The sequence below is a fragment of the Ursus maritimus genome, unplaced genomic scaffold, assembly GCF_017311325.1.
Source record: "Ursus maritimus isolate PB19 unplaced genomic scaffold, ASM1731132v1 scaffold_8, whole genome shotgun sequence".
Taxonomy (NCBI): domain Eukaryota; kingdom Metazoa; phylum Chordata; class Mammalia; order Carnivora; family Ursidae; genus Ursus; species Ursus maritimus.
In genome coordinates, this window is record NW_024426996.1 from 43,543,699 (window position 1) to 43,571,105 (window position 27,407).

The 27,407-nt window shown below is 41.4% G+C and overlaps 1 protein-coding gene and 1 long non-coding RNA gene across 5 annotated transcripts in view; one reads left to right on the forward strand and one right to left on the reverse strand.

The window, feature by feature from the left end:
• Positions 1–2,261: 2,261 nt before the first annotated feature.
• LOC121101451 lies at positions 2,262–16,001 on the reverse strand. 2 transcript variants are annotated; one of them, XR_005833434.1, is made up of 4 exons: positions 15,873–16,001; positions 11,577–11,730; positions 9,161–9,271; positions 2,262–2,424 (listed from the first exon to the last, which is right to left on the reverse strand). It is a non-coding gene; the product is annotated as an uncharacterized LOC121101451 (long non-coding RNA). The 2 variants fall into 2 exon arrangements; XR_005833433.1 differs by lacking the exon at positions 2,262–2,424 and having other exon boundaries at positions 8,261–9,271.
• A 15-nt stretch (positions 16,002–16,016) lies between these two features.
• The window catches only part of TEC (tec protein tyrosine kinase), a 131,789-nt gene continuing 120,398 nt past the window's right edge, over positions 16,017–27,407 (forward strand). For 2 of the 3 annotated variants that reach the window (XM_040625083.1, XM_040625082.1), the window contains exon 1: positions 16,019–16,121. The gene's annotated coding sequence lies outside the window, so the exon portion shown is untranslated. Of the gene's footprint in view, positions 16,122–27,407 lie in introns of all 3 variants that reach the window. The other variant, XM_040625084.1, reaches the window with a different exon arrangement.

The following is a 27,407-nucleotide window of genomic DNA, read 5'->3' on the forward strand; positions in this document are numbered from 1 at the left end:
ATATGCAAGAACTTTCAATTTAAATGGGGTATAAGAATTCTACTGAAGACATTTTTTTTAAAAAATATTTTATTTATTTATTTGACAGAAATAGAGACAGCCAGCGAGAGAGGGAACACAAGCAGGGGGAGTGGGAGAGGAAGAAGCAGGCTCATAGCGGAAGAGCCTGATGTGGGGCTCGATCCCATAACACCGGGATCACGCCCTGAGCCGAAGGCAGATGCTTAACCGCTGTGCCACCCAGGCGCCCCTGAAGACATTTTTTGTTCTGTTAAAGTTCACAATGCAGAAAATTATAAAGGGCAGAAAAACAGCCTTAGGATGAAGGCAATTTTGAAAACAGAGTTCGTTAACCATCTTCTTCCACAAAGAGGAATTTATTATTTATTTATTTATTTACTTGCTTGGCAATTTGATGAGAGTTCTCCAGCTAGGTGCAAGGTGAAGGTATACAGTAGGTGCTAATTTCATGAAATCTTGTGGGCAATTAAGAAGAAACCTCGATATAATGTTATATGTTAATTATAACTCAATAAAAAAAAGAAGAGGAAATCTGACAGAGGACAATTTCTAGTATGTATCTGAAAATTTCAAAATGGAGAAATTCAAAAGCAGCAAACAGGGAAAGAAATTTCTTTTAAAAGAGAAAGATGTTTGTTTTTACCTCTTAAAAAAGATCAAAAGATCTGCTATCAATTCTAGCAGACTCCCTAATAAGTAACAACAATGTGTCTGCCTGGCCAAATTTTCCTATGGGCTTTGTTCCCACTATTGTTCAGAAGCCAAGAATTAAGTTCAACTGAAAAAGCCCAGCTTGTTTTTGGTCATCATATTTTTGTTATCAATGTTATGAAACAACATACAATGTTAGAAAAACAAAGTACAGAAAGAGGGAGTTCTTCATAACTGCTCTATTTCTTCTGTATTTAAATTTGTACTTGGGGAAAAGGGTACAGAAGAGGCAAACATGTTTCTTCTTTTTTTAAAAATAAATACATGTCATACAAAATCCCCATAATTTGGAACTAATTTGGCTGAGTACCTCTGGATGGAAACCTATGAGAGATGGTGGAGAACACGACTTGATCTCAGTTTCTTATATAATCAGTTGCAGCTATTTTTTTTTTTAAGATTTTATTTATTTATTTGAGAGAGAGAGAGAGAGAGGGCACAAGTGGGTGAGGGGAGGGCAGAAGGAGAGGGAGAAGCAGATTCCCTGCTGAGCAGGGAGTCTAACTCTGGGCTGGATCCCAGGACCCTGATCATTACTTGAGCCCAAGGCAGACACTTAACTGACTGAGCCACCCAGGCGCCCCATCAGTTGCAGCTATTAATGAGTCCATGACCCCAGGGCATAAGACATCATAGTCCTTTTTTTTTTCTTTTTAAGTTAAATTCAATTAATTAACATATAGTGTATTATTAGTTTCAGAGATAGAGTTCAGTGATTCATCAGTCTTATATAATACCCAGTGCTCATTACATCACATGCCCTACCCTCCAGCAACCCTAAGTTTGTTCCCTATGATTAAGAGTCTCTTATGGTTTGTCTCCCTCGCTGACTTTGTATTGTTTTATTCTTCCCTCCCTTCCCCCATGATCCTGTTTTGTCTCTTAAATTCCACATACGAGTGAGATCATATGATAATTGTCTTTCCCTGTTGACTTATTTCATTTAGCATAATACTCTTTAGTTCCATCCATGTCGTTGCAAATGGCAAGATTTCATTCTTTCTGACGGCTGAGTAATATTCCCTTGTACATATGTACCACATCTTCTTTATCCATTCATCTGTCGATGGACATCTGGGCTCTTTCCATAGTTTGGCTATTGTGGACATTGCTGCTATAAACATTGGGGTGCAGGTGCCCCTTCGGATCACTACATTAGTATCTTTGGGGTAAATACCCAGTAGTGCAATTGCTGGGTCATAGGGTAGCTCTATTTTCAACTTTTTGAGGAACCTCCATACTGTTTTCCAGAGTGGCTGCACCAATTTGCAATCCCACCAACAGCGTAGGAGGGTTCCCCTTTCTCTGCATCCTCGCCAACATCTGTTGTTTCCTGGCTTGTTAATTTTAGTCATTCTGACTGGTGTGAGGTGGTATCTCATTGTGGTTTTGATTTGTATTTCTCTGACGCCAAGTGATATTGCACATTTTTTCATGTGTCTGTTGGCCATTTGTATGTCTTCTTTGGAGAAACGTCTGTTCATGTCTTCTGCCCATTTCTTGGTTGGATTATTTGTCCTTTGGGTGTTGAGTTTGTTAAGTTCTTTATAGATTTTGGATACTAGCCCTTTATTCAATAAGACATTTGCAAACATCTTCTCCCATTCTGTTGGCTGCCTTTTGGTTTTGTTGATTCATAGTCCTTACTTTTCTAAACCAAATGTCATCAGTTTTGACTTCTCACCCATTTACCTGACAGAAAATAAAATCTCAGTTATTATTTAAGCCCTTGTCCTCCCTTCCACAGAATCATACAAGAATCACAGGCTTACACTGTCCCAAGAACTTTGAGAGGGGGCCCAAACTTAGTTCTTGGACACTGACTTCATTCCCATAGTTGGTTCAAAGGACTGGAGGTAGAAAAATTCATATACACATCAAATATGTTGATCATTTGTTGAGGCTTGCTTTATTAGTCTACTTGGGCTGAGTTCCACAGACCAAGTGCCTTGAACAATAGAATTATATTTTCTCACAGCTCTGGAAGCTGGAAGTCTAACATGAAGGTGACAGCTGGCTTGGTTTCTCCTGAGGCCTCTGTCTTTGGCTTATACATGGTCACCCTCTTGCTGTGTCTTCACTTGGTCTATTCTCTGTGCACACATACTCCTGGTGTTTCCTCCTCTTCTTATAAGGACACCAGTCCTGGGATGCCTGGGTGGCTCAGTCGGTTAAGCATCTGCCTTAGGCTCAGGTCATGATCCCGGGGTCCTGGGATTGAGCCCTGTGTCAGGATCCTTGCTCAGTGGGGAGCCTGCTTCTCCCTCTCCCTCTGCCTGCCACTCCCCCTGCTTGTGCACGCTCTCTCTCTCTGACAAATAAATAAATAAAATCTTAAAAAAAAAAAAAGACACCAGTCCTATTGGATTAAGACTGTACTTTTATGATTCATTACTTCCTTATAGGTCCTGTCTCCAAATACAGTCACATTGGGGGTTAGGACTTCAACCTATGAGTCTGGGGGCAGGGTGAGAAGACACAATTCAGTCCACAACAGTTGTCCTTGAAGGAGTAACCGGAGTAGAGAGCAAACTCTTTAGTGTAAAGTGATTGGAATTTCAGACTTGGATGAATTCAGAAGTTAGGAGGAAAGGGTATGAACTGGGATTTCAGATGTTTCTGCTTTTACCTTCTTCCTTCTTAATTCAAAGCTGCAGGTTATCTCTCCATCTAAAACCAACCAGGTTAATCCTATTCAATGGGATAGAAACACAGCTGATCTTCACTTTCTGAGTGATGCTCTGTTTTTAAAGACACCTTTCCTTTCTTCCCTTCCCTCCCCCTCTCCCCAGTCCTGCCCTCCCCCTCCCTTCTTTCTCTTTTTCTTTCCTGGGATGGGTGTCTTAGGCTAGGGTGGGCATTCATCAGACCTAAGACAAAGATTTTAATGCAAATGGTTTGTTTGGGAGGGATTCCAGACAGCACTCATAAGGAAAGAGACAAGGAAGGGAGAGAAGCAACTAAAGGGTGTTAGTGAGCAGATTACCACAGAGGGTAACTGGGCCTCAATCCTATTGGGATCCACTGGGAACATGACTCAGAGTTGTCCCATCCAAGGGCAAGAAAACTGGTAAGTACCCTCTAGTTCTCATCCATCACTGGGTGGTGGCAGCTTCCTGGGGATGTTAACTGTCCTGGCATTTCTGGCCTGCTCCCTATAAAGGGGCCAAGAGAAAGCTTTCAGGCAGAAGGTGCTTGAGAATGACCTTGTCCTTCTAGGGGAAAGGTGAATGCGCAGGGGATATATGAGGGACACTGACAGCTACTACAGTGGGGTGAGGTAGGGAATGGAGAGTAACAGCTGTTAGTTTGGAAGAGGGATGAACTAAGTAATTAATAGCATGAGGAGAATTGGCCCAGAGGAAGATTTTGGTTGATTGATTGATTAGATTGGAAGGAGGGGGAGAGGGAGGGGCCGAGGGAAAGGGAGAGAGAATCTTAAGCAGGCTCCATACACAGCCTGTACTCTAATGCAGGGCTCCATCTCATGACCCTGAGATCCTGACCTGAACGGAAATCAAGAGTTAGAAGCTTAACTGACTGAGCCACCCAGGCACCCCTTATTTTTTTTTAAAAATCAATAACTTATGCTGCAATATTAGCAGTTCCTGTCTGCATCTGCTTTATTATAGTTACTTAAAAATATTCTATAATTCAAACTTCATATTAATTCTAATGGTTCTTCTTTTGCTAGGTTTAAATCAATGTAATTTTAATACATATTTTTTCTCTTCTCCATGGCTTTTTCATTTTGCAGACACAAGGTAATGTTGTATGCCAGGGTCTAAAACTTAAATATCTGCCGGACTTGGTAACATCCATGCATGAAGTGAACTGGGAGCAAGAAAATGGACTCTATTGAACAGAGAGCCTTGTGATAAATGTGCAACAACGCTCTGCCTGAAGGGGGCAGCAGCAACTGATCCTCAGACAAAGGTTGCAGGGTAGGACGAGGATGTGATTTCAAGGAAAGTTGAGAAGTCTGAGTATGCCGTTACCTGATTATTGACACAGTGGTTAAGAGCATAGACTCTGGGGGCACCTGGGTGGCTCAGTCGTTAAGTGTCTGCCTTCGGCTCAGGGCGTGATCCCGGAGTTCTGGGATCAAGTCCCATGTCAGGCTCTTCCGCTGGGAGCCTGCTTCTTTCTCTCCCACTCCCCCTTCTTGTGTTCCCTCTCTTGCTGGCTGTCTCTCTCTCTCTGTCAAATATATAAATAAAATCTTAAAAAAAAAAAAAAAGAAAGAGCATAGCCTCTGGAGCCAGGGGGCCTGAAGTTGAATCACTCCCTACCAATTATGAACTATGTAACCTTGGACAAGTTACTTAACTATTCTCTGACCCTCAGTTTTCTCATCTCTTGAATGGGACTAATGATTGTCCTTATGTCAGAACTCAACACTTAAAACTAGAAACCGACAAGACTGCTTCACTCACACTCTAACTAAAGCCCATTGTTCTTATCTCTCATCACACTTTCTTGAGGCATTGATGAAGGTGTTTAGCAATGATTGGAACATTCCAAATGGCATGCCAGAAATGCCCTGATAGCAATAGAATGCCTTCGAAGAGCACGTCCCCTTCCCTGCCCGTGATCACTGCTGAACACATAGCACTCCCCACCCATGCTCACCTGCTCTCTGCGTGTTCTCTTGCATGTACCCCTTGAACCTCTCCCTATAAAACTCTAGATGTCCATCTTGCAGGTGGAGAAGTTAGTTGTTAAGGCTTGAATCTGCCACCTTCTCTGGCTGTTGGCACCCTAAATAAATTTCTCCCTTTCTCTTTTCCAAATCCTCATCTCTTGAGTTATTGGCTTCTCTTGAAATGAGTTTATCCAACTTTGTTTGGCAATAATGTTGGGAAACCTAGCCAGGAGCTATGATTTCACTTTGTCCAGTCCCCTAGGGATCGGAGCTGTACGGAGTGTCAGTGCACAGGGCTTATGTGTCTGTTGCTTGAGATCAGTAACATTTATATGGTTGGGTTGGTGGGAGGATTAAATGGATCAAATGTTTAGAACCACACTTAGCATTAAATACTCAGTAATTGTTGGCTACTGTCATCATCAGCTGTTAATTAAGATTTTAATTCAACTTTTAATTTTGAGTTAATTATAGATTCACATGTAGTTTTAAGACAAAACTATAGAGAGATTTCATATTTCCCAGTTTCCCCCAATGGTAAAACCTTGCAAAACTATAGTACAATATCACAAAGCAGTATTCTTTGCTTTTTTTTTTAAGATTTTTTATTTATTTATTTGACACACACACACACACAGCAAGAGAGCACAAGCAGGGGGAGCGGCAGGCAGAGTCAGAGGGAGAGGGAGAAGCAGGCTTCCCGCTGGGTGGGGAGCCTGATGCGGGACTCCATCCCAGGACCCTAGGATCATGACCTGAGTCGAAGGCAGAGGCTTAACCAACTGAGCCACCCAGGCGCCCCTACAAGTAGGATTCTGATATTGATACAGTCAGGAGAAGATTTCCATCTCCATGAAGATCCCTAGTATTGTCCCTTTTTTAAAATTTTTTTTAATTTTAAAATATTTTATTTATTTGAAAGACAGAGAGAGAGCTAGAGAGCACAAGTGGGGGAGAAGGAGCGACAAGGGACTCAATCTCAGGACCCTGGGATCATGACCTGAGCTGAAGGCAGAGGCTTAACCAACCGAGCAACCCAGGCGTGCCTATAAGCAGGATTGATATTGATACAGTCAAGACAACAATTCCATCTCCATGAAGATCCCTAGTATTGCCCTTTTATAGCCACACCCATGTTTTTCTGCCACCACTCCCTTATTACTACCTAGTAACCACTAATCCCTTCTCCATTTCTATAACTTTGTTATTTCTAGAATGTTGTATAAATGGAATCATATAGTATGTAACTGTTTTTATTGGTTCTTTGCACTCAGCATAACTCTCTGGAAATTTATGCAGATTGTTGGGTGTGTCAAATGAATGTATAATTTGTTTCTTTTTGTTGCTGAGTAGTTGGTATAATATACTACAGTTTATTCACCTATTGAAGGACATACAGGTTTTCCCAGGTTTTGATTACTATAAAGAAAACTACTATAAACTTTGAATATAGGTTTTTGTGTGAACCTAAACTTTTATTTCTCCGGGACAAATGCCTAAGTGTAATTGCTGGTGTCATATGATAGTTACATGTTTGGTTTTTAAACAAACTGCCAAACCATTTTCTTGAGTAGCTGTTATCATTTTACATTCCTACCAGCAACGTATGAGTGATCAAATTTCTCTACATCCTTACTTGCATTTGATGTTGCCAGTATGTTTTATTTCAGCCAGTCCGACAGTTGTTTTTTTTTTTTAATTTTTTATTATGTTATGTTAGTCACCATACAGTATATCATTAGTCTTTGATGTAGTGTTCCATGATTCATTGTTTGCGTATAACACCCAGTGCACCATGCAATACGTGCCCTCCTTAATATCCATCATGGGCCTATCCCAAGCCCCCACTCCCCTCCCCTCTGAAGCCCTCAGTTTGTTTCCCAGAGTTCATAGTCTCTTGTGATTCATTTCCCCTTCTGTTTACCCCCCTTCATTCTTCCCTTCCTTCTCCTACCGATCTCCCTGCTATTTCTTACATTCCATAAATGAGTAAAACCATATGATAATTGTCTTTCTCTGCCTGACTTATTTCACTTAGCATAATCTCTTCCAGTCCTGTCCATGTTGCTGCAAATAGTCTGATAATTGTTTAGTGATACCTTGTTATAATTTTAATTTGCACTTACCAAGCATTTCATCATGTTGAAGATCTTTTCATGTATTAATTTGCTATCTCTATGTGCTCTTTGGTGAAATGTCGCTTCGTGTCTTTTGCCCATTTTTCTAATTGGATTGTTTGTTTTTTCTGTTGAGTTTTTAGAGCTCTGTGTATAGCCTAGATACTAGTCTTTATCAGACATACAGTTGGCACATATTTTCTCCCACTCTGTAGCTTGTCTTTTCATCCTCTTAACAGGCCAAAGTTTACTTAATTGAGATATAATTCAAATAACTTAAAATTCACCATTTTAAAGTGTAGACTTCAGGGACGCCTGTGTGGCTCAGTTGGTAAAGTGTCTGCCTTCGGCTCAGGTCATAATCCCAGGGTCCTGGCAGGGAGCCTGAGTCTTCTTTCTTTTTATCTTTGAGTCTTCCTAGGTGTTTATCAATTTTATTAATCTTTCTTTTCTTTTCTTTTTTTTTTAAAGATTTTATTTATTTATGTGACAGAGAGACAGCCAGCGAGAGAGGGAGCACAAGCAGGGGAGTGGGAGAGGAAGAAGCAGGCTCATAGCAGAGGAGCCTGATGTAGGGCTCGATCCCATAACGCCGGGACCACGCCCTGAGCCGAAGGCAGACGCCTAATGACTGCGCTACCCAGGCGCCCCCAATTTTATTAATCTTTCTAAAGAAACACCTCTTTCATTGATTTTTCTCTATTGTTTTTTGGTTTTCAATTGCATTGATTTCTGTGTTTAGTTTTGTTTCCTTTCATTTGCTTTGGATTTATATCGCTCTTCTTTTTCTCAGTTCTTAAAAGGGGAGCTTTGATTATTGATTTGAGAATTTTCTTCTTTTCTAATGTATGCATTTATTGCTATAAAGTTCTCTCTCAATACTGTTTAGTTGTGTCCCACAAATTTTGGTATGTTGTTCACTTTTATTCCACTTAGTTTGTTATTTTCCCTTATGATTTCCTCTATCAAAGAGGAAATTTCCTCTATCAAAGGATACATGAATTGCTCACAATTTCCTCTATCAAAGGATACATGAATTATTCACAAATACAATGTTTAGTTTCCAAGCATTTGTTTGGAGATTTGCCTAGTATCTTTCTGATATTGATTTCCAGTTTAATTTTATTGTGATCAGAGAACATATTCTGCATGAATTCAATTATTTTAAATTTGTTGTAGTTTATTTTATGGCCCAGGATGTGATGTATGTTGATATATGTTCCATGCATATTCCACAGTTCGGTGGAATACCCTGCAAGTGTCAATTAGATTCTCTCAGTTGACGGTGTTGTTGGGAGTTTTTCTATAGCTTTGCCAGTTTTCTACTTGTTCTATTGACTGTTGAGAAAGTGGTATCTTTACAATTTCATTTCACTTTAAATATAGTAATTGTGAGTATATATCTCATTGTATAGCTTCTTTAGTAGGTGCTCTAGGTTTTACATTATACATACACAACTTCTACTGGTGCCATCATGCTACCAGTTTGAAGAAAATGTAGAAACTTCAGCTGCCTTTGCATACACGAATCCTCTTTTATTTACAATTGTCCTAAATACTCTTTCACATACTTTTAGAACTACTGGGACAATGTTATCATCTTTGCCTCAACTATCCATTGTAATTTAGAAAAAAGAAGAGAAGAGGGAAAGTCTTATGTACTTACCAATATTTTTACTTACTGTGCTTTCTCTTCATTGATATTCCAAGATTCCCTTTTCTTCCAATTCCTTTCTGTTTGGAGAACTTCCTTTAGCCATTCTTTAGGGTAGGTTGGCTGATGACAAATTAGGATAATTTGTTGTCTTAATTGACTTGATTTCTCCTTCATTTTTGAAGGATATTTTTGCTGGGTATAGGATTGTGGGCTGGCCAGCCACTACTTTACTTTAGCACTCAAAACTATTGTGCCACTTCCTTCTGCATGGTTTCTGAATTCGAACTGTATTCCCTCCATAGGTATGATGTTATGAGTCTCCTACTGTTTTTAAGATTTTTTCTTTGTCTTTGTTTGACTACGATGTCTCTTAGCGTGGCATTCATTTCCTTTTAAAGAAAAGAATGAAGTTTGCTTAACTTCTTGATCTACAGGTTTATAGATTTTGTAAAATATGGAGTTTTCAGGTTTTAGTTTTTGAGTCCTTTTTCAGCCCTGCTCTTTCTCCTTTTCTAATACTCTGAGGACACAAGTGGAAGATCCTTTGTTATAGTCCCATAGGACTGTTTGTGGATTTGCTTTGTCTTGTTTGTTTGTTCAGATTGAGTAACTTCTATTGCTCTCTCCAGTTCATTGATCTCCTATATCTCATGCATTCTGCTGAAGCCCATCCATGGGGTTATGAAATTTTAGTCTTTGTATTTTCAGTTCTAAAATTTCCATTTGGTTAACATTTAGGTCTTCTACTTCTCTACTGAGACTTTCCATTTCTTTGCTGAGATTTTCTATTTTTTAAAAATTTGTTTCAAACGTGTTTGTAACTGCTCATTAAATCAGTTCAACGATGGCTGCTTTAAAATCTTTGTCACATAATTCTAACTTCTCTGTGATCTTGGTGTTAGTGTCTCTTCATTACTTTTTTTTCATTCAGTTTGAGATTTTGTTTCTTGATATAGCAAGTTATTTTCAATTGAAACCAGGAAATTTGGGGAATTATGTTATGAGATTTTTTATTGTATTTAAGCCTTGTTTTAACTGACTTCTTACACTACTTTGGCAGAGGAAGGTGGGGGGGGGCAATGTCTCCACCATCTACCAGTTGGAGTTAGAAGTTCAGATTTTCCACTTTTCCCCCCTTGACAATCAAGGGAGGTGCTCCCCATTCCTGCTAGTGGGGTTGGGAGTTCCAGCTCTTTCTTAGGTTTTCAGTGATGCCTCCCTGGATGAGGGGGGTAGGAATTTCCTGTTACTGCTCCCTATATGACCTCCAATGACACTACAGTGTAAGGATGTGTTTGGCCTCAGTAATGGTTTTATATTCTTGTTTGAATTTATTGTGTAAATCTATTTTGGTTTTAAATATTATAAAATGCTATAAACTTAAGTAATGGCACAACTAGTTTTATCTTTATATATAGTTAACTGACTAAAGATGAAAATATTTTGTTTAAAAGGGCTTTATGCTCTTGGTTTTGGCTCAGGTCATAATCTCAGAGTCATGAGAATGAGCCCTGTGTTGGGCTCTGCGCTCAGCACAGTCTGCTTGAGTTTCTCTCTCTCCCTCTCCTTCTGCCCCTCCTGCTCATGTTGTCTCTCTCTCTCTTTCCCTCTAAAATAAATAAATCTTTTTTTTTTTCTTAAAGGGCTTTATACTTTACACCAGTTAGAGAAACACTGATATGGGTGACTATAAGGCCCGATGCCCAAATCATGAGTCTCTGGAGATATTCATATTTCTGTCCAGGTTCTCTCACCTACATGAAAAGACAGAAGAAGCTGGGGCCCTGACACTATGGACATCATGCCAGTCTGACATAGACTTCTTATAGGTAAGAAAAAAATAAACTCTTATTAAGGGCTTTATTAGTTTCCTATTGCTGTTGGAACATATTACCACCAACTTACTGACTTACAATAACACAAATGTGTTTTTGACAGTTCTGCAGGTCAGAAGTCCAAAATCAGTTTCACTGGGCTAACATCCAGTTGTCAGCAGGGCAGCTTGCCTCTGGAGGACCTAGGGCAGAATCTGTTTTCTTGCCTTTGCCAGCTTCTAGAAGCTGCCTGAATTCCTTGGCTTCTGGTCCCTTCACCTTCAAAGCAAGCAGTGTAGCATCTTCAAATCTCTTTCTTGCTCTGTCTGTCCTCTGCTTCTCTTATCACTTCTCCTTCTCTGACTCTGAAGCTCCTGCCTCCCTCTTGTAGGACCATTGTGGTTACACTGGGCTCACCTGGATAGTCCACGATAATCTCCCCATTCTCAAGACCCTTCACTTACTCACATCTACAAAGTCTTTTTGTCATATAAGTTAACATATTCCCGGGTTCCAGGGATTTACTATGGGGACATCTTTGGGGACCATTATTCACCTACCAAGAGGGGATGTTGTTAACTTGCAACTAAATCAAATTAAAAATGACTGACCTTTTCACTAGAAGGTAAGTTCCACCACAACAGGGATTTTTTCAGGATTGTTCACCAGCGTTTTCTCACTTTTCTGCTAATGCAGTGATGGTCACATTTTCATGACCGTCACTGTTGAGAAGACAGCTTCAAAAAGTCCTGGGTGTAGAGCATCCTAGGCAGAAGGAACAGCAAGGACAAGTACAACATCAGGCCAGAATATACTCTTTATTCGTAGTAATAATAATGAATATTTCATTTGTTGCTCATTTTATCTCAATTCTCATAAACTATCAAATTGTTGATATATTGCACCCATTTGAAACACCATTTAGATCCAAATCCAAAACATAAACTGGCCAAACCCATAGGGTTTCACTCAGTAGGTTTCTCATCTTCACCTTTGTATCTCTCTTCTGAGTGTAATCTGGTTTTACCTCTGTGACTTCTTTTCTGACTCTGCAATTTAAAAAGTTTTTGCTTACTATTAAATCAACATAAAAACATTGTACAAGGAAATATTAAAAAAAAAACAACAACACCTATCATGCAGCACCTGGGTGGCTCAGTTGGTTAAGTGTCTGACTGTTGATTTGGGCTCAGGTCATGATCTCAGGGTCCTGAGAGCAAGCCCTGTGTCAGGCTCTGCGCTCAGCAAGGAGTCTGCTTGAGATTCTCTCTTTCTCCTCCTCTACTGCCCCCCCCCCCACCATGGGGCAGAGGAAGAGGGCAGGCAGGCATGTGCTCTAAAATAAATATAGAAATCTTTCAAAAAAAAAAAAAACAAAACCCATGATCTATGATTCAAACATTATTTTCTCTGCCAGATTTGTGTGGGTAAATGTGCAAACTTTAGAGTCATACTGCTTTATATTTACATACTAGCTTTGCCATTCACTAACAGTGTGACTCTGGGCAAATTACTCAGATCTTCTCTGTTTCAGTTTCCTCATCAGTAAAACATAAATAACAACTGTACCTTCCTCACACAGCTGTTGAGAAAATTAGATGAATTAAACTAATGTCCTGAAAACAGAGGCTGGCACATAGCAACCCCCTCAATAACTATTAATCATTATGCTTATTTTCAACCCAACAATTTTCTTCCCCCATGATTTTTATTCAGTTGCAATCACAGGACATATAAAGCATTGTGCTCTACTTTTTTCATTTAATATTCAAGTTTTTCTCCACATTCCTATTTTATTAACCTACATATTATTTTTAGTGACAGCCTGACATTCCATACTCTTGATAAGTTTTGCTCAAATTTTTCCTTGTTATTGAGCATTTGATTATTGTATTATTATTATGATGATCTTATAAACATAGTTTGAATCTGATGCTTTTTCTTTCTTTTGAATGATTTATTTAGCAATGGTCCCGGAGTATAAGTCTTGATTTTGTGTCCAACATTTAAAACTCCTTCCTACAGGGGGCGCCTGGCTGGCTCAGTGGGTAGAGTGTACAACTTTTGATCTCAGGGTTGTGAGTTCAAGCCCCATGTTGGGTGTGGTGCATAGTTTAAAAAAGCAAATAAACAAACAACTCTTTCTTTCCTTCTATGTAGTTCCAAAGAAGCAACTACTTTCAGTACATGATGGAAAGAGAAGCAGATATATCATACCACCACAGTGAAGTCATTTTCTCTTAGGAACAGACTGTTGATAAAAGACTGATAAGGTCTATACTATTTTCATCATTGTCGTCATCATTTGTTCATTCAACAAACATGTATTATTCAGGCAGGATGGGTCAGGTCTTTCTTGGGTAGAAAGAAAGTTATAAAAGAAAGCCAGAGTTTTAAAAAAAGTGTGATGAGCTCTAAATACAAACATCATTTTACTTATAAACCTCCCACGTTGATTCAGTGTGTCTTTTAATGCACAACGTGGAATCTATGTGCAAGTTAAAAAGAGCCATTTTCTTCTCTCACGGAACTAAAATTATGTCAACCTGATACGACTCATCTAAACATACAAATTTTATAGAAGCCATGGGAATATCTTGTAAGAAGGGAGTCCCTGTCTCTGAGAAGTCTACATAAATGTCTGTTTTCCTGTACCTCAATATTATTTCAAAATAAAGAAGACAGTAATGGTATTGTTAGAATCTTCTCCTTGAAGGCAGGAGAAATCTTTTTAAGTCCAGTATGACCAGATTCCTTCTTTTGATGAGGGCCCAGTGTAAAAACCGAGTTATATAGGGCTAAACTGTATTCTGTTTTTTATTAAAGCTACTGAACTTTTCATATAAGTAATAATAAAGATTAAATGGTTTTTTTAGCCCACCACATCCTGAGTTCAGTTCTACACCTTTTCATCCGTGTAGCTGATGTTCTATAAAAAAGTCTCTCTTGCTGTCTTTATCTCTGTCCCTCCTCTTATCAACACTCCGCGGAAAACAATTGCCAGTACTCTATACTACATGCTTTGGGGATGATATACCTGCAGCAATCACCTACCTACATTGATAACATAATGACTGTCTTCTTAAGGAATTGGTATAACATTATGGAAACTACCTCAACTATCACTGATAATGAATTCTGTTATCTAGGTATTTTGTTTACAGATCAGTTCTTTCTGGTTTTCTTGAGAACTAAGAGGGATAATAAAGACATTTTCCTCTCTTTTAAACTTTATGACGGGGTAATAGAAGGGTCTGGGTTTGCCACCCCTTCAGTCAGACTTCATCAACTTTGAGAACCTCATTTCCATTACGTGAGAAATAGGAGCCACTGGAGTCACCCAGTGAGCACAGGCAAAGTGAATTGGAAATCAGTTCTTTTAATCACCACAATATCAGTTAACCCTTTAAGACAATGGTTCTCCTACCTTTTTGGGATCAGTCAATTTGATGGAAATGTTAAGTCCTCTCACTTATATGTATAAGTGTATATGTATATGAGCATTTTTCTTTGGAGAAAACCAACTTCATTACCATAATAAATAATTATAACTCTCTCTCTCCCTCACACACACACAATTTTTTTTTTTTTTTTTTTTGCATATAATTTCACCTCTGCTCCCTCAAAGAACACCTGCCCTGGGGGAAATTATGTCAATCAGTTTCTGAATGGGATAAGACACAGGAGAGATGGGGGTTGGGAAGAGACAGCAGATCACAAAACAGAATTTTACTAGATTAATTCTGAGTACAGGTCATTACCCTCAAGGCCCCCACCAGAGTGAGAGAAGATCTGGCATCAGAAGGCTTTGGTTCAAATCTGTGCCATTTCCCCATCCCCCCCCCCCATTTCCTACCTAATGACATAGGCAAGTCATTAAACTTCCCAACACTTAGGCCCCCTCCTCCCCCAATGGAATCTTGTCAGACTTCTTCTCAGGGTTATTGCACGGTCAAAGGAGAGATAACATATGTTTCAAGTCCCAAACAAGCATGAGCTTTTATAACTATTCATGTACTTGCCATTCCCTTAGCTTCATCTTCAGGTTGTCCTCTCATTAGTGCTCAAGCTCCACTGTCACCTTCTCAGAGAAGTCTCCAGGACCCCTCTCCCCATCACACTCAATGCCACCACGCTGCTTTGTTATAGTCTAGACACTTCTCACAAGTGCAGCAGTTTCCTTGTGTACTTGCTTACTCTCTTTCTCCCCAGACTAGAATATAAGCTCTTTGAGGCCAGAGCCCTTGTCTTGTTTGCCGCAGGCCTCAGCAGTTCACCACGCATGGCGGACGCTCAGATTTTGGTGAGTCAGGATAGCAGTGGTTTAGAGGGCCGACTCCAGGGGAGCACTACCTGGATTTAAATCCCCACTTTTCAGTTTACTAAATCGGCTGTCATTAGGTTGGTTAGTTAACTTCTCTGTGCCTCACTTTCACCACACCTAAAATGAGGAATTCTGATATAACATATACTTTACAGAAATGTTAATACCTATAAAGTACCGAAACAGGGCCTGGCACATAGGAAATCTTACACAAGTGCTGTTTCTACTCTTCAGTGAGTGAATGAAGTGTTAATACATTAACAGTGAATGCACGTGACCCTGTAAGTGTATCAGAAACGCTCCGATGCCTCAGGTTTGACAGAAAAAGACTTGTTCTTTTCATAAAACTCGTTTAGCTCCACTGCACCGTGTCATCCGCCTGACCCTCCACCACTTAGCGGAAGGGGAGGTGCGGTCCCTAATTCCGACAGAGTCCCCAGTCACCCACAGGTGGCACTGCTCGGGGTTCTCCCGGGCCGGGGATGTCCCAAACCCCGGGGGCGGTTCTCCTGGGGTAGGAAGTCTGGGTCTAGGGAGTCCCAGCCCCGCGTTCGGGAACCCAAGGGACGCTCCAGCGACTTACCTGAAACTCCAGCTGGGTCGCGGTAGCCGGGACGCGAGCGCAACCCACTCCCGCCTCCAGATTCAAAACCTCCGCGGGGCTCGTGGGAACCGGTTGCTGCGGGCAGAAGAGAGCGGGGGCGGAGCAAGTGGGGCGGGGTCGGCCGGGGCCGTCGGGGGCGGGGCTTGCGGGCTCCAGGTTCCCTGCTCCGGGGTGTCCGCGGGACTTTGTACTGCCGGCGGCTCGGCGCAGGCTGCGCGCTCCAGCCAGGTAAGGATGCCGCGGGTCGGCGGGGGCGGCCCCGGGACTGCGGGAATCCGGGCAGGAAGGGGTCAGGACGGGCGCGAGGCGAGAGGTGGCTCTCACAAGCCCAGAGACCGACCCTCCTGGGATGAGGAAGATTTGCTCCCCAACGCGGCGCGGTGAGCGCGGGCGCGCCACGGCAGGTGAGCGACCCGGTCCACTTGGGTCCAGGAAGAAGGGACAGGTGCGCGCTCCCGCGTAGCTGTGGCTTCCCCGCGGCCGCCGTCTCTCCTCCGCCTCTCCAGTTCAGGCGCTGGCCTCTCCCGGGGAGCACCCGCCTCATTTCCCTTTGGGTCCCAGGGCTGAGGCCGCCCCGCGCCAGGTTCAGCGTTGGGTTCACTTCCCAGCGGCGCGGCCGGGTTGGTTCCTCCCCTCTGACTGGGTGGCAGCGCAGTCTCCATTGAAAGTTGGCACAATCGACAGAGACATTCCACAGTTGTGCGTGTCCGAGTGCCTCACCCCACCAACTTCGCATGTTGTTGTTGTTGTTTTATTTTAATCTGTGAAATAGTTTGAACCTTGAAAACAACGGTTCGGTGAATACATGTATGGAAAAAGTAGGACCTTGATCCAGAGGGCGCACTTTTCCTTGGGTCCTAAATTTGCTTTTGATCTGATTTCCCCCGCCATGGAAGAATAATAATACATTTCTGTGTTCGGAAACAGTCTCATCTATTGCCGTTCTTTGGAAACTGGAATATTTGATTAGAAGGGTTGGGAACAACAGGATGGGCCGGTGGCTAAGTGGGTTTGAAGGTTATCCAAAATAGTTAAGTGTTTTGAGCATATACCCTGTATTTTTCCAGTGAGTGCCCATTTTCCTTTTAGGAAATTCTGAGAATTTACTCTCTTTGAGATGATTCTCCCCTAAAGAGTTGAAGAGGAAGAAACAACCTCAACAAACGAGTGGTTTTCCCAATTAAGTTTAGGATTTAACAGGTTGGTTTGTGACACTGGTAGCTCAGTCAGCAAGAATCACATGTAGTATGGAGTATCATGATTTATACAGAGAAAAGAAAGTATGCCGTAATTTTCTTATTTTGTATTGGAAAATATTTTTTAGTTCAGTTGCATTTTCAGTGCTAAGGAAAGACCTATACACTTTCCCTGTACTACAGTTAATCTGATCAATTATTACTACTCTTGCCAATTCATGATGCTTACTGCAATGTATTTATGTTAATGAGTTTGATTCTTCCCACGAGGGTGTATATGTTTTGGTTTTTGGAACTGTATAGGGCAAATGTAGACACATGCAAATCAGCGCTGGGCTCTAGTTGCCACAACCTTTGCTCCACATAGGTCCTTGAACTAAAATTTTTACATCTTCCCAAATAGAAAAGAATATAGAATATTAATGTATGCTCTAGCACTTTCTTTTTTTAAATTTAGTACTAAGACAGTCATCGTGTTTTCTCAGCAGCTAGTTACTCAAGGTCAGGGGCAATATTTTATCAAACCGTGGTAAAGCTCAGAGAATGGTAACCTTTGCTCTGTAAAGTTGACCCTTGACAGGGTGGTTGGAAGGGTTGTGGGCAGTGTCTGGCTACTTTTATGCTTGGAGAAGAATTGTCAGTCTTCCTACCTTCCTCTCATGTCCAGAGTGGTAGGAGCCTGAGCCTTGGGCCTCCATTTACACCTCTGCTTACAGGTTCCTCCAGGTTGGTCCAGTTGGTACCTCCTCTCCCTGCCCCAGCTCTTCCAGTTTTGTGGCTTCTACCCCGACTCCACCCCTGCCTGGATTCCCACCCTTAGGGAGAATCAGCTTATTGTTCAGGACAGAGAGGCTAGGTCCACATCAACCTAGTGCTGGGTCCCTCATGGATGCTTAGTAAATTCCTGTTGAGGACAGTGCCACTTGCTTCAGAGCCCTTATTTTCTTCTGATATTCAGTCTACAGAGGTAAAGAGGAGTGAAGTTGAACTCAGATCAATTGTTTTAGGGGCCAGCTGCCTTGGTTGGATTAATGTCTTAAAGGGGAACATTTAAGTCTGTTAGAAAGGAGTGAAATCGGCTCATGTTTGTTGGCAACTTAAGATTATCCTGTACCATGTGATTATGCCATGAGAATAGCTTTGTTGGAAAGAACCCCAGAAGAGAGGGACTTAGTAGTTATCTCAACCTGAACTTGCCTTTTTGTTTCTGCCCTGGCTCAACCAGTCCTTCCTTGGGTTGGATTATAACTATTATCTTCCCCTCCACGGTTGGCTGCTCAGAGCTCAGAGGGCCATAGCTACTGTGGGCTAGTTGTAGAAAATTGCATTTTCTTTTGTTTGGGAAAAACAAGGATGGAATTTTGCCAAATCGTTATTGGGGAGACAAAGCAAAAGCAAATAAATGTAAAATGCCTGGGCATAGAAGTCAACGTGTGTGTGTGTGTGTGTGTGTGTGTGTGTGTGTGTTTAATTTTTGAACTTTTAATCTAAATTACATTTCTCTCTCTCCAGAAACAACCACTTGTAATTCTTTGAGCTGGTTATTTTGGTGTTTGTTGCTTATAGTTGCTACTTCTTGAGTTTTGCAGTTTGAAGCATTATATATTGACTTCCCACTGTGGAAGATGACGTGGCTCCCTTTATTTCTCTCACCCCCATCTCGACCACAGCTTCCTTCTTTTCCCACCCTTGCAGTAGTTAAACAGTAATTTTGGTTAGATCAATATTCATAGCTAATCCAAGCACAACTTTTTGTTTTCTTTGGAGTTAATAGTTGTTTGTTCATTTATTTAGTTTTGTATGTCCTCATCATTAATCTGACCCAAAACTCGTGGCCAGATTTCTAAAATTTACCTCAGATGCATCGGGTACTGTCAGTTTCATTTTCCTGAAGAAGTTGTCCCCGAGTCTCCTGCCTTGCCTAATCTGGACCAGTTGCCCTCTACACATGGGGACCAGTTGTCACCCTAAAGGCCTTCATCATCATCCTGAGGATCCCCATTATTGCTCTCCTGTGTTGGATGTCTTGTTAAGCACTTGTCTTCCTCTATCTTGGTGAACTCACTTGTTTTGGTAGAGCGCATCTTCAAGGAGCTTTTCGGAAAAAGATGCATAGGATGTGCATTTTTTTGAGACAGTGAATGCCTGGAAATAGCTGTTTTCCACTGACAATTGACTGTTTAGAATTTTAGGATGGAAATTTTGAAGGCATTGTTTCATTGCCTTCTAGGCTGTGGTGTTGCTGTTGAGAAATTCAAACCTGTTCTGATTCCTCAAATTTTGCCTGTAATTTGTGTACAGTTTACAAGCCTGCTGAGTCCTTTATGGAAATTTATAGAATTTTCTCTTGGTCTCCATAATCCTGAAATTTCATGATGCTGTACCTTGGTATGGATCTGCTTTTACCCATTGTGCTGGGCTCTTTGAATCCTGAAACTTATATCCTTCAGTTTGGGAAATTTTCTTGAATTGACTCATTGATAATTGCCTCCTCTCCATTTTCTGTGATGTTTGTTTTTTTAAAGATTTTATTTATTTATTTGAGAGAGAGAGAGTGAGAGAGAAACTGCACGAACAGGGGGGAGGGGCGGATGGGAGGGACAGAGTCAGAGAGAGAACCAGACTCCCCACTGAGGAGGGAGCCCAGTGTGATGTGGGATTCGATCCCAGGACCCTGGGATCATGACCTGAGCTGAAGGCAGACACTTAACCAACTGAGCCACCCAGACACCCTGTGATGTTTCTTTCAGAAACTCTTATTGTTCATATATTAAACATTTTGAAATGGGCCTCTAATTTTCCTGTATTTTGTCTCCTAATATCTATTTCTTGATTCTGCTTTTGGGGAGATTTTCTCAATTTTATCATCTAGTCTTTCCACGGAGTTTTTAATAAGTATAATCACATTTCTAATTATTTTAAATTAAAAGCTCTTTTTGTTTTCTGAATGTGTGTGTATGTATGTGTGTGATGTATTGAAGAAAAGGAAAAATTCTCCTCTACCCTCAAGATCTAGCTGGACTAAGAATTCAATTTAAATAAGACAGATTAACAGGGGAAAAGAAGTTTTATTCCAAGCACATAGAGGCCCAATTATGAAATTGAGGCCTAAAGAAATGACTAAAGCAGGCAGTTTTTATGTTTTTTAGACAAAGAAACAATAAATCTGTGAAGAAGTGACAGGACAAAGAACGTTTTGGGGACTTCAATTAGTAAAGCATTCTCAACGGAATTTGGACTGTGGTAGTATACAAGTAAAAAGTAACAAGAGTTGTTCATACAACCTTCTCGGCTCTAATTTCCCATATCTGGTGATGAGGACGTCTTTTTACCTCCTGGTACAGGAGGGTACCTTTCACACGGGAGATTATTTCCTGCTTTCATGAGACAGGGGAGGGTCAGAGCATTCTTCTTGCATCGGCTGTCTCTTGTGTAACTTTTATTTAAAATAATCAACAGGCCAAAGTGACACATTTTGAGGTGGTCTGCTCTTGGCCCCTTCAATGTCTATGTCTTGCTTTTATTTTATGGTTTCCGTGCTTATCTGTCTTATCTCCCTGAAGATAAACTTTTTTTCGAAAGTTTGTCGTTCCATCACAGACTCAGTTTCCCCAAGTTGCTTTTATCTGTTTATTAGTTTAGGTCTCGATCTTTCATGTTAGAGGTTTGCCTCCTATTTCTAATACCCTCTGTTGTCTGCTTACATTTGAGTGGGGGTTTAAAAGCTGAAGATGTGTTTGGGCTTGTTGTCTGGAAACTTCACTGTCTGGTGATCTGGCTGGGGCTTTTATTTAGAGAAACTCTGATGTCATTACCTCTTGGGCCACTGAGAGTCCTCAGAAAAGACTCTTCCACTCTTTTTCCTGGGTGGTGGTGGAGAGCCTGGCTGCCAGTGATCTGGGAGCTAGGTGGAGAAGAAAGCTGGAAGTCTTAGCATCTACATGTTCATATAATCCCTCCATGGTGTTTCCAGTAGAACACCTGAGCTGTGCCTGATGTACCCCATTCCGGAGACCCTCTCTTGGAGAGGAGGTGCGAAAGAAACTCCAGGTGTTTTTGCAAGGAGAGGGAGGGGGCTATCACCTAGCTGCTCGGAATGGCTGAAGGGATATGGGACATCCAACAGTCTTTTGTTTTTATTTTATTTACTTATTTATTTTAAAAAATTTTTTAAATTTTAAAATTTTTAAATTTTAATTTTTAAAAAAGATTTTATTTATTTACTTGAGAGAGAGAGAGAGCATGCACAGAGAGGGACAAGCAGACTTCCCGCTGAGCAGGGAGCCTGATGCAGGGCTCGATCCCAGGAGCCCAGGATCATGACCTGAGCTGAAGGTAGACGCTTAACCAACTGAGCCGCCCAGGTGCCCCCAAAGTGCCTTTTAAAGAAACTTCCAGTCCTCTTTATCTTAGCCCTCCCCGCTGCCCACAGAGGGTCTAACTGCCTTTAATTCTACAGCGTTTTGGAGATCCCGTGGTATAAATCAGGTTGTTTCTTGGCTTCTCCTTGCCCCACCAAAATGTTTTACTATTTTCTCTTTTTCCATTCTCTCCATCCTTGTTGGGTTTATACATTAAAGGAAAAAAACTCCTTTGTTGTCCTTTTATGGGGCTTTCATGAGGGAGAGAAAGTAGAAGGTTTTGTTCAATCTGCTATGGGTGCCTTAACCAACCTCCACTGAGAGACTAGTGAGCTTCAGGCATGGTGTGTGCTGCTCTTCTCCTGCCTTTACCAACCGTAAACATCCTTCGACCAGTCCAAGCATATTCTCTCACTGAACCCAGTTTAGACCTCGGATTTCTTCTTCTACCACTTTAAGCATCCACTACCAACTAATTACGCTTGTCGTGGGAGGCAAAACCTCTAGACCTAGCGTGGGTGATACATAGCTTACTGGTCATAGAGCCCTTGTTCCTGTTTCTCCAGTTCACTGTGTCGAGGAAGACTTATTCCACCACTTTGGCCTCTGACTGTCCTGCCTTTCAGTGAAACTCGTCTACAGTGAGTCTAATATTTTCATCTGAAAGGCAAGCCTGGTGTTGGTGGCCGTGTCACCTCCCATGTGGCCTCATTGGAAGTTATCATTATTTCCTTCTGGAGGCCAGTTTATCACACAGTTGCTTTACCAGCGGAAGCATCCTCACTTCCCGTTTCAGAGCTCATGTCTTTCTTGGAATGTGCACCAAGTTCCTGTTTCTGGCCAGGCTGAGCAGAGATGACAGATCTACACAGGGCCTCGTGGATGATCACAAATTTCCCAACCCCGTTTTGCCTGTTGAATCATTCCTTAGGCTTCTTTAATTCAGTGTGATCTTGCAGCCTTCTGTGCCAGTGGCTTGACAACATCAGCAGGACTTTATGCTTACACACAGAGGAATGAAGAGAGTCAGCTTCCACTGAAGGAGGGAGAGCACTGTTCCCAAACCACCTTATCGGTGCAGAAAAAGCAAAGCTCTATGGTCCCAAGGTGATGCCTCTGCACTGGGCATACAGAAAACACCAGTGTTGGCAATTGCTACATTGTAGTGGGTGCAGCAGTGACTGGCTCTCTGGGGATGAGAGCAGGTGAGAAGATGGAACCCACTAGGTACCATTGTGAACGGAAACTTGGCCAGTGGGAGTTCCTGCAATGCTCATTCTCCCCTCTGTGCGTCCATGGCCATCCCGTTTCCAAATAGAACCTTTGAAGCCATTGCAACCTCTCTTTCCATGTAGTATGTTTTTCTCTGACGTGCTAAGTGCTTCACCTAAGTTCTTTTTGTCTTCTCAGCTGGATTGTGAACTCTCCTAGGGAAGAGTGCAATGCCTGATAAATACTTGATGAATGTACTGAATGAATTTTCCAGATAACTGTGGACTCTTCGCATTTAGGGAAAAAAAAAGATATTTGGTCATAGTTATCCAAGTTGGACCCAATAGCCTAAATTCATTAAATTCTTTTTTTTTTTAAAGATTTTATTTATTTATTCGACAGAGATAGAGACAGCCAGCGAGAGAGGGAACACAAGCAGGGGGAGTGGGAGAGGAAGAAGCAGGCTCATAGCAGAGGAGCCTGATGTGGGGCTCGATCCCATAACGCCGGGATCACGCCCTGAGCCGAAGGCAGACGCTTAACCGCTGTGCCACCCAGGCGCCCCTAAATTCATTAAATTCTTGATTAGATTTTCACTTCACTTTTGCTGTATGGACTGAAACATAGAACATTCAATTTAAATTTTCCCAAGTGGATTGTTTCTCGTGTTACTTAGAAATAGTTCTCACTGATAAGTCTTTTTTTTTTTTAAGATTTTATTTTTTAAGTAATCTCTACACCCAATGTGGGGCTTGAACTCACAACCCCAAGTCACATGTTTTACTGACCATCCAACCAGGCACCCCTCATTGATAACATTCTTAAAAGGACAACTACTACTACTGCTGCTGCTATTCCCCCCCGCCCCCCCACCTGTGTATTTTCTCTTAGCATAGTGTTGTGATTGTCTTGGTTCTTATGGCTAAGAAGAGTGGCTTTTGGAGGAGGGAGGGAAGTATGTGCTGGTTAGGTTGTCTGGATGGGCGAGTTTTACCTTGATAAAGGAGGAAAATCTCTTTGGATTTCAGCAGTGTGTATATATTTCCTTTTGTAACTACATGTCATTTATTTTTGAAAGTTAAAAGCTTTTGAAATGATTAGCTACAGAGTATCAAAGTGACATATATTTTTTTAAAGATTTTATTTATTTATTGGACAGAGAGACAGCCAGTGAGAGAGGGAACACAGACAGGGCGAGTGGGAGAGGAAGAAGCAGGCTCCCAGTAGAGCAGGGAGCCCGATGCAGGGCTCGATCCCAGGACCCTGGGATCACGCCCTGAGCCGAAGGCAGATGCTTAATGACTGAGCCACCAAGATGCCCCATCAAAGTGACAGTTTTTAAATTGTCTTTTACTATATATTTCTAGTGTAGAGCTCTCTGTCAAATATCCTACTCCATTTATCTTTAATTTTTGTGAAGTTCTAGCCTGATTTCATTGGAAAAGATTTTAACTTCTTTATCCTGAATAGAGTTCCAACAATGTCTTTCTGTTACTATTTCCTTGGAAACTCTCATGTCCTCATGTATCCCCCAATATTATGTTTCAGCCACAACATGTGGAATTTCCACATGACTGCCCCAAAAATGAAATTGTGGCTTTTTTTTGTTAAAGATGTATTTATTTATTTTGAGGGGGGGAGGAGAGAGCACATGAGTGGAAGGAGGGGCAGAGGGAGTGTGAAGGGGAGAGAAGCAGACTCCCCACTGAGTGGGAGCCCAACATGGGGCTCGATTCCCCCTCAACTCAGGGAGATCAGGACCTGAGCCGAAATCAAGAGTGGGACGCTCAAGGCGCCTGGGTGGCCCAGTGGGTTAAGCGTCTGCCTTCGGCTCAGGTCATGGTCCCAGGGTCCTAGGAGCCAGTTCCGTATTGGGCTCCCTGCACAGTGGTGAGTCTGCTTCTCCCTCTGCCCTTCACCCTGCTCGTGCGTGCTCATGCTCTGCTCTCTCTGTCTCTCTCTCTTTCGTGCATGCGCACGCACATGCCTTCTTTCTCTCTCTCAAATAAACAAATAAAATCTTAAAAAAAAAAAAAAGTCCGACATTCAACCAACTTAGCCACCCAGGCTCTCCGAAGCCGTGGCTTTTTTTTTTTTTTTTTCCTACAAAGGAGTGATTTCAAGGTTTATTTTTCTGCAGATATAATTTAAGTGTGCAGCGGAGTTGGTTTTTACCATTGGGGTTATTTTTGTTTCATAGAAAGTGGTTGGCTTTCTTTTTTTATTTTCCTGCCTTGATTGATTAAAATGTCTGATCCTTTAGCCATGCAGATAAGCAGCAATACAATTTAACTGAGTTATGGATGAGTAAGATACGTAGATTTAGGTGTGAATGCTTTATGATTTTTTTAAAGAATTGTCAACTTATGTGTCACACATTTAAACCAGTTATAGAAGCACTGCATTAGAGAATTTTTGTTCATAGGTTCTGGAGTTGTAGCTGAGAGAGGGTTTTTGGGCTCAGAGCTTGTGACACGTCCTGCTACCTCACCTAGACTAAGGATAAATCCTTGGATGCCATAGAGATTCCTCAACTCTCAGTGTGCTCTGTGGATTCTCCCTGCCATCATTAAAAAAAAAATGTTATCTTATATATATTAATTGCTATAAATGTAAACAGTGCTGAAGCCTACAGAGAAATTAAAAACAACCCCAAAACCATTCCAGAGAGAATCTTGGTGAACCCCTCCCAGTCATCTCTATCATCATTTGACTTGTTAAAAATCTTCAGCAAATTTCTAGAAAATAATTAAGGAGCACTGCATGCAACTGTTTACGTAACTCCAGGTTCTGTAATCTTTATATATATGCAATATATATGCACTTTATATATATGCACTTTATATATATAATATATGTTTTTATATATATGCAATTACTTTTTGAGATTGTAATTAGTTCAGGCATAAAGTTCTTTGGGTAGTATTACTTCATATAGGCATTTTCTTGTAGCAATAATTATCATTTTTAATAGCTAGGTGATTGTCTTGTTAATATATGATATTCTTCCTGGAAGCTCCCAACTATCTTACTGTTAATGCCTTGCTAGAAGGAAAAATAACCTTAATTTGACAATGGCAAGGCCTTGATATCCTGTGAGTCTTCTTTAGCATATGAAAATCCTTTTGTGAAACCTTCCTTTTCAGGGTGCCTGGGAGGCTCAGTTGGTTAAGCATCTGGCTCTTGATTTTAGCTCAGGTCATGATCTCCAGATCCTGGGATCCAGCCCCACATTGGGTGTCCTGCTCAGCTAGGAGTCTTCTTCTCTCTCTCTATCCCTCTCTGCCCCTCCCCACTGCTTGTTGTTTTTTTTTCAAATAAATAAATAAAATTTTTAGAAACCTTCCTTTTCCTTACTCCCCCAACCCCATAGTATATAATCAGCTACATATCACAACCCCGGTACAGCAGCTCTTTCTGCCCATGAGTCCTGTCCCCGTGCTTTAATAAAACCACCGTTTTGCACCAACACACACACACACACACACACACACACACACACACTGGTATTTTGAACCAGTTCTCAATCGTTGGACAATTGGGGTTCTTTTCTTTCTTTCTTTTTTTTTTTTTAAACTAGGTAGTGTTGTTATACTTTTTTTCCCTTTTGGGGATTGTTTTCTTGGGAGTTTTTATCAAAATACCACTCTAGGATTAAGAATTTCTAGCTTCTATCAATCATTGTCAGAAGGGCACAAAATAGGGGTGCCTGGGTAGTGCAGTCATTCAGCGTCTGCCTTCGGCTCAGAGCGTGATCCCAGCGTTCTGAGATCGAGCCCCACATCAGGCTCCTCCGCTAGGAGCCTGCTTCTTCCTCTCCCACTCCCCCTGCTTGTGTTCCCTCTCTTGCTGGCTGTCTCTGTCAAATAAATAAATAAAATCTTTAAAAAAAAAAAAAAGAAGTGCACAAAAGAATAATTTGAAAAAGCTCACTAGCTATATAAAGCTATCTAAAGTTTCCATTATCCTCTTTGTTGACCTTTTAGATCAACAGTATCTACTTTGTGTGAAGACACAAAGCGTAGCTGGAGCTGGTCAGGCCATGTTATATACCAGGTTGTAGATCAGATAATGAAGCCGGAGTAATCCAAACAGGTCCATTTGCAGAGGCTGTGTTCCGGTTGGTAATGTCTATAGCCTCATTTCATTTTGTTGGATGTGGTAGGAAAAGTTTCCAGGCATCAGTAACAAAAGGTGGATAGGTTGTTATGGTATCTGAAACAACATTTGACCTCAGTACCTGGCCTAGGGTTCATGAACCTTTGTGTAAGCAGGGAAAGGCATTATAAGCCCGCAGGGAACTCCAGCCCTCCCACCCATTTCCCCATTCTTGGATGTAAGAGGAAGTAGGAAGGGCAGGACAACCAGCCATACGAGGGAATTTTGCGTTACTGTCGTTTCTTGATAAAGAACTAGAGCAGAGTGGATTCCTACTCAGATTTTTCCCTTGACATCTTCCTGTCTAATGTTTAAAGCTTGGGCTAGATTTTTAAGTCGGCTTTTAACTGGTGTTACATTCCCATGCCTCAGGTTTTCCACCTATTAAGCAAAGCATAATGACACATAATTAACAGTCCGCTTCAGAAAGATTCATGGCCTAATGCTTGTAAAGGACTTTGAGCTTTTCAGAGTGTTTTATACACATTCATGAATAATGAGATGACTTGCTCTATTTAGCAAAGGGCATCTATATTATGCCCATTTTACAGATGAGAAAAGTGAGCCTTAGAGGATAATAGCTCGCT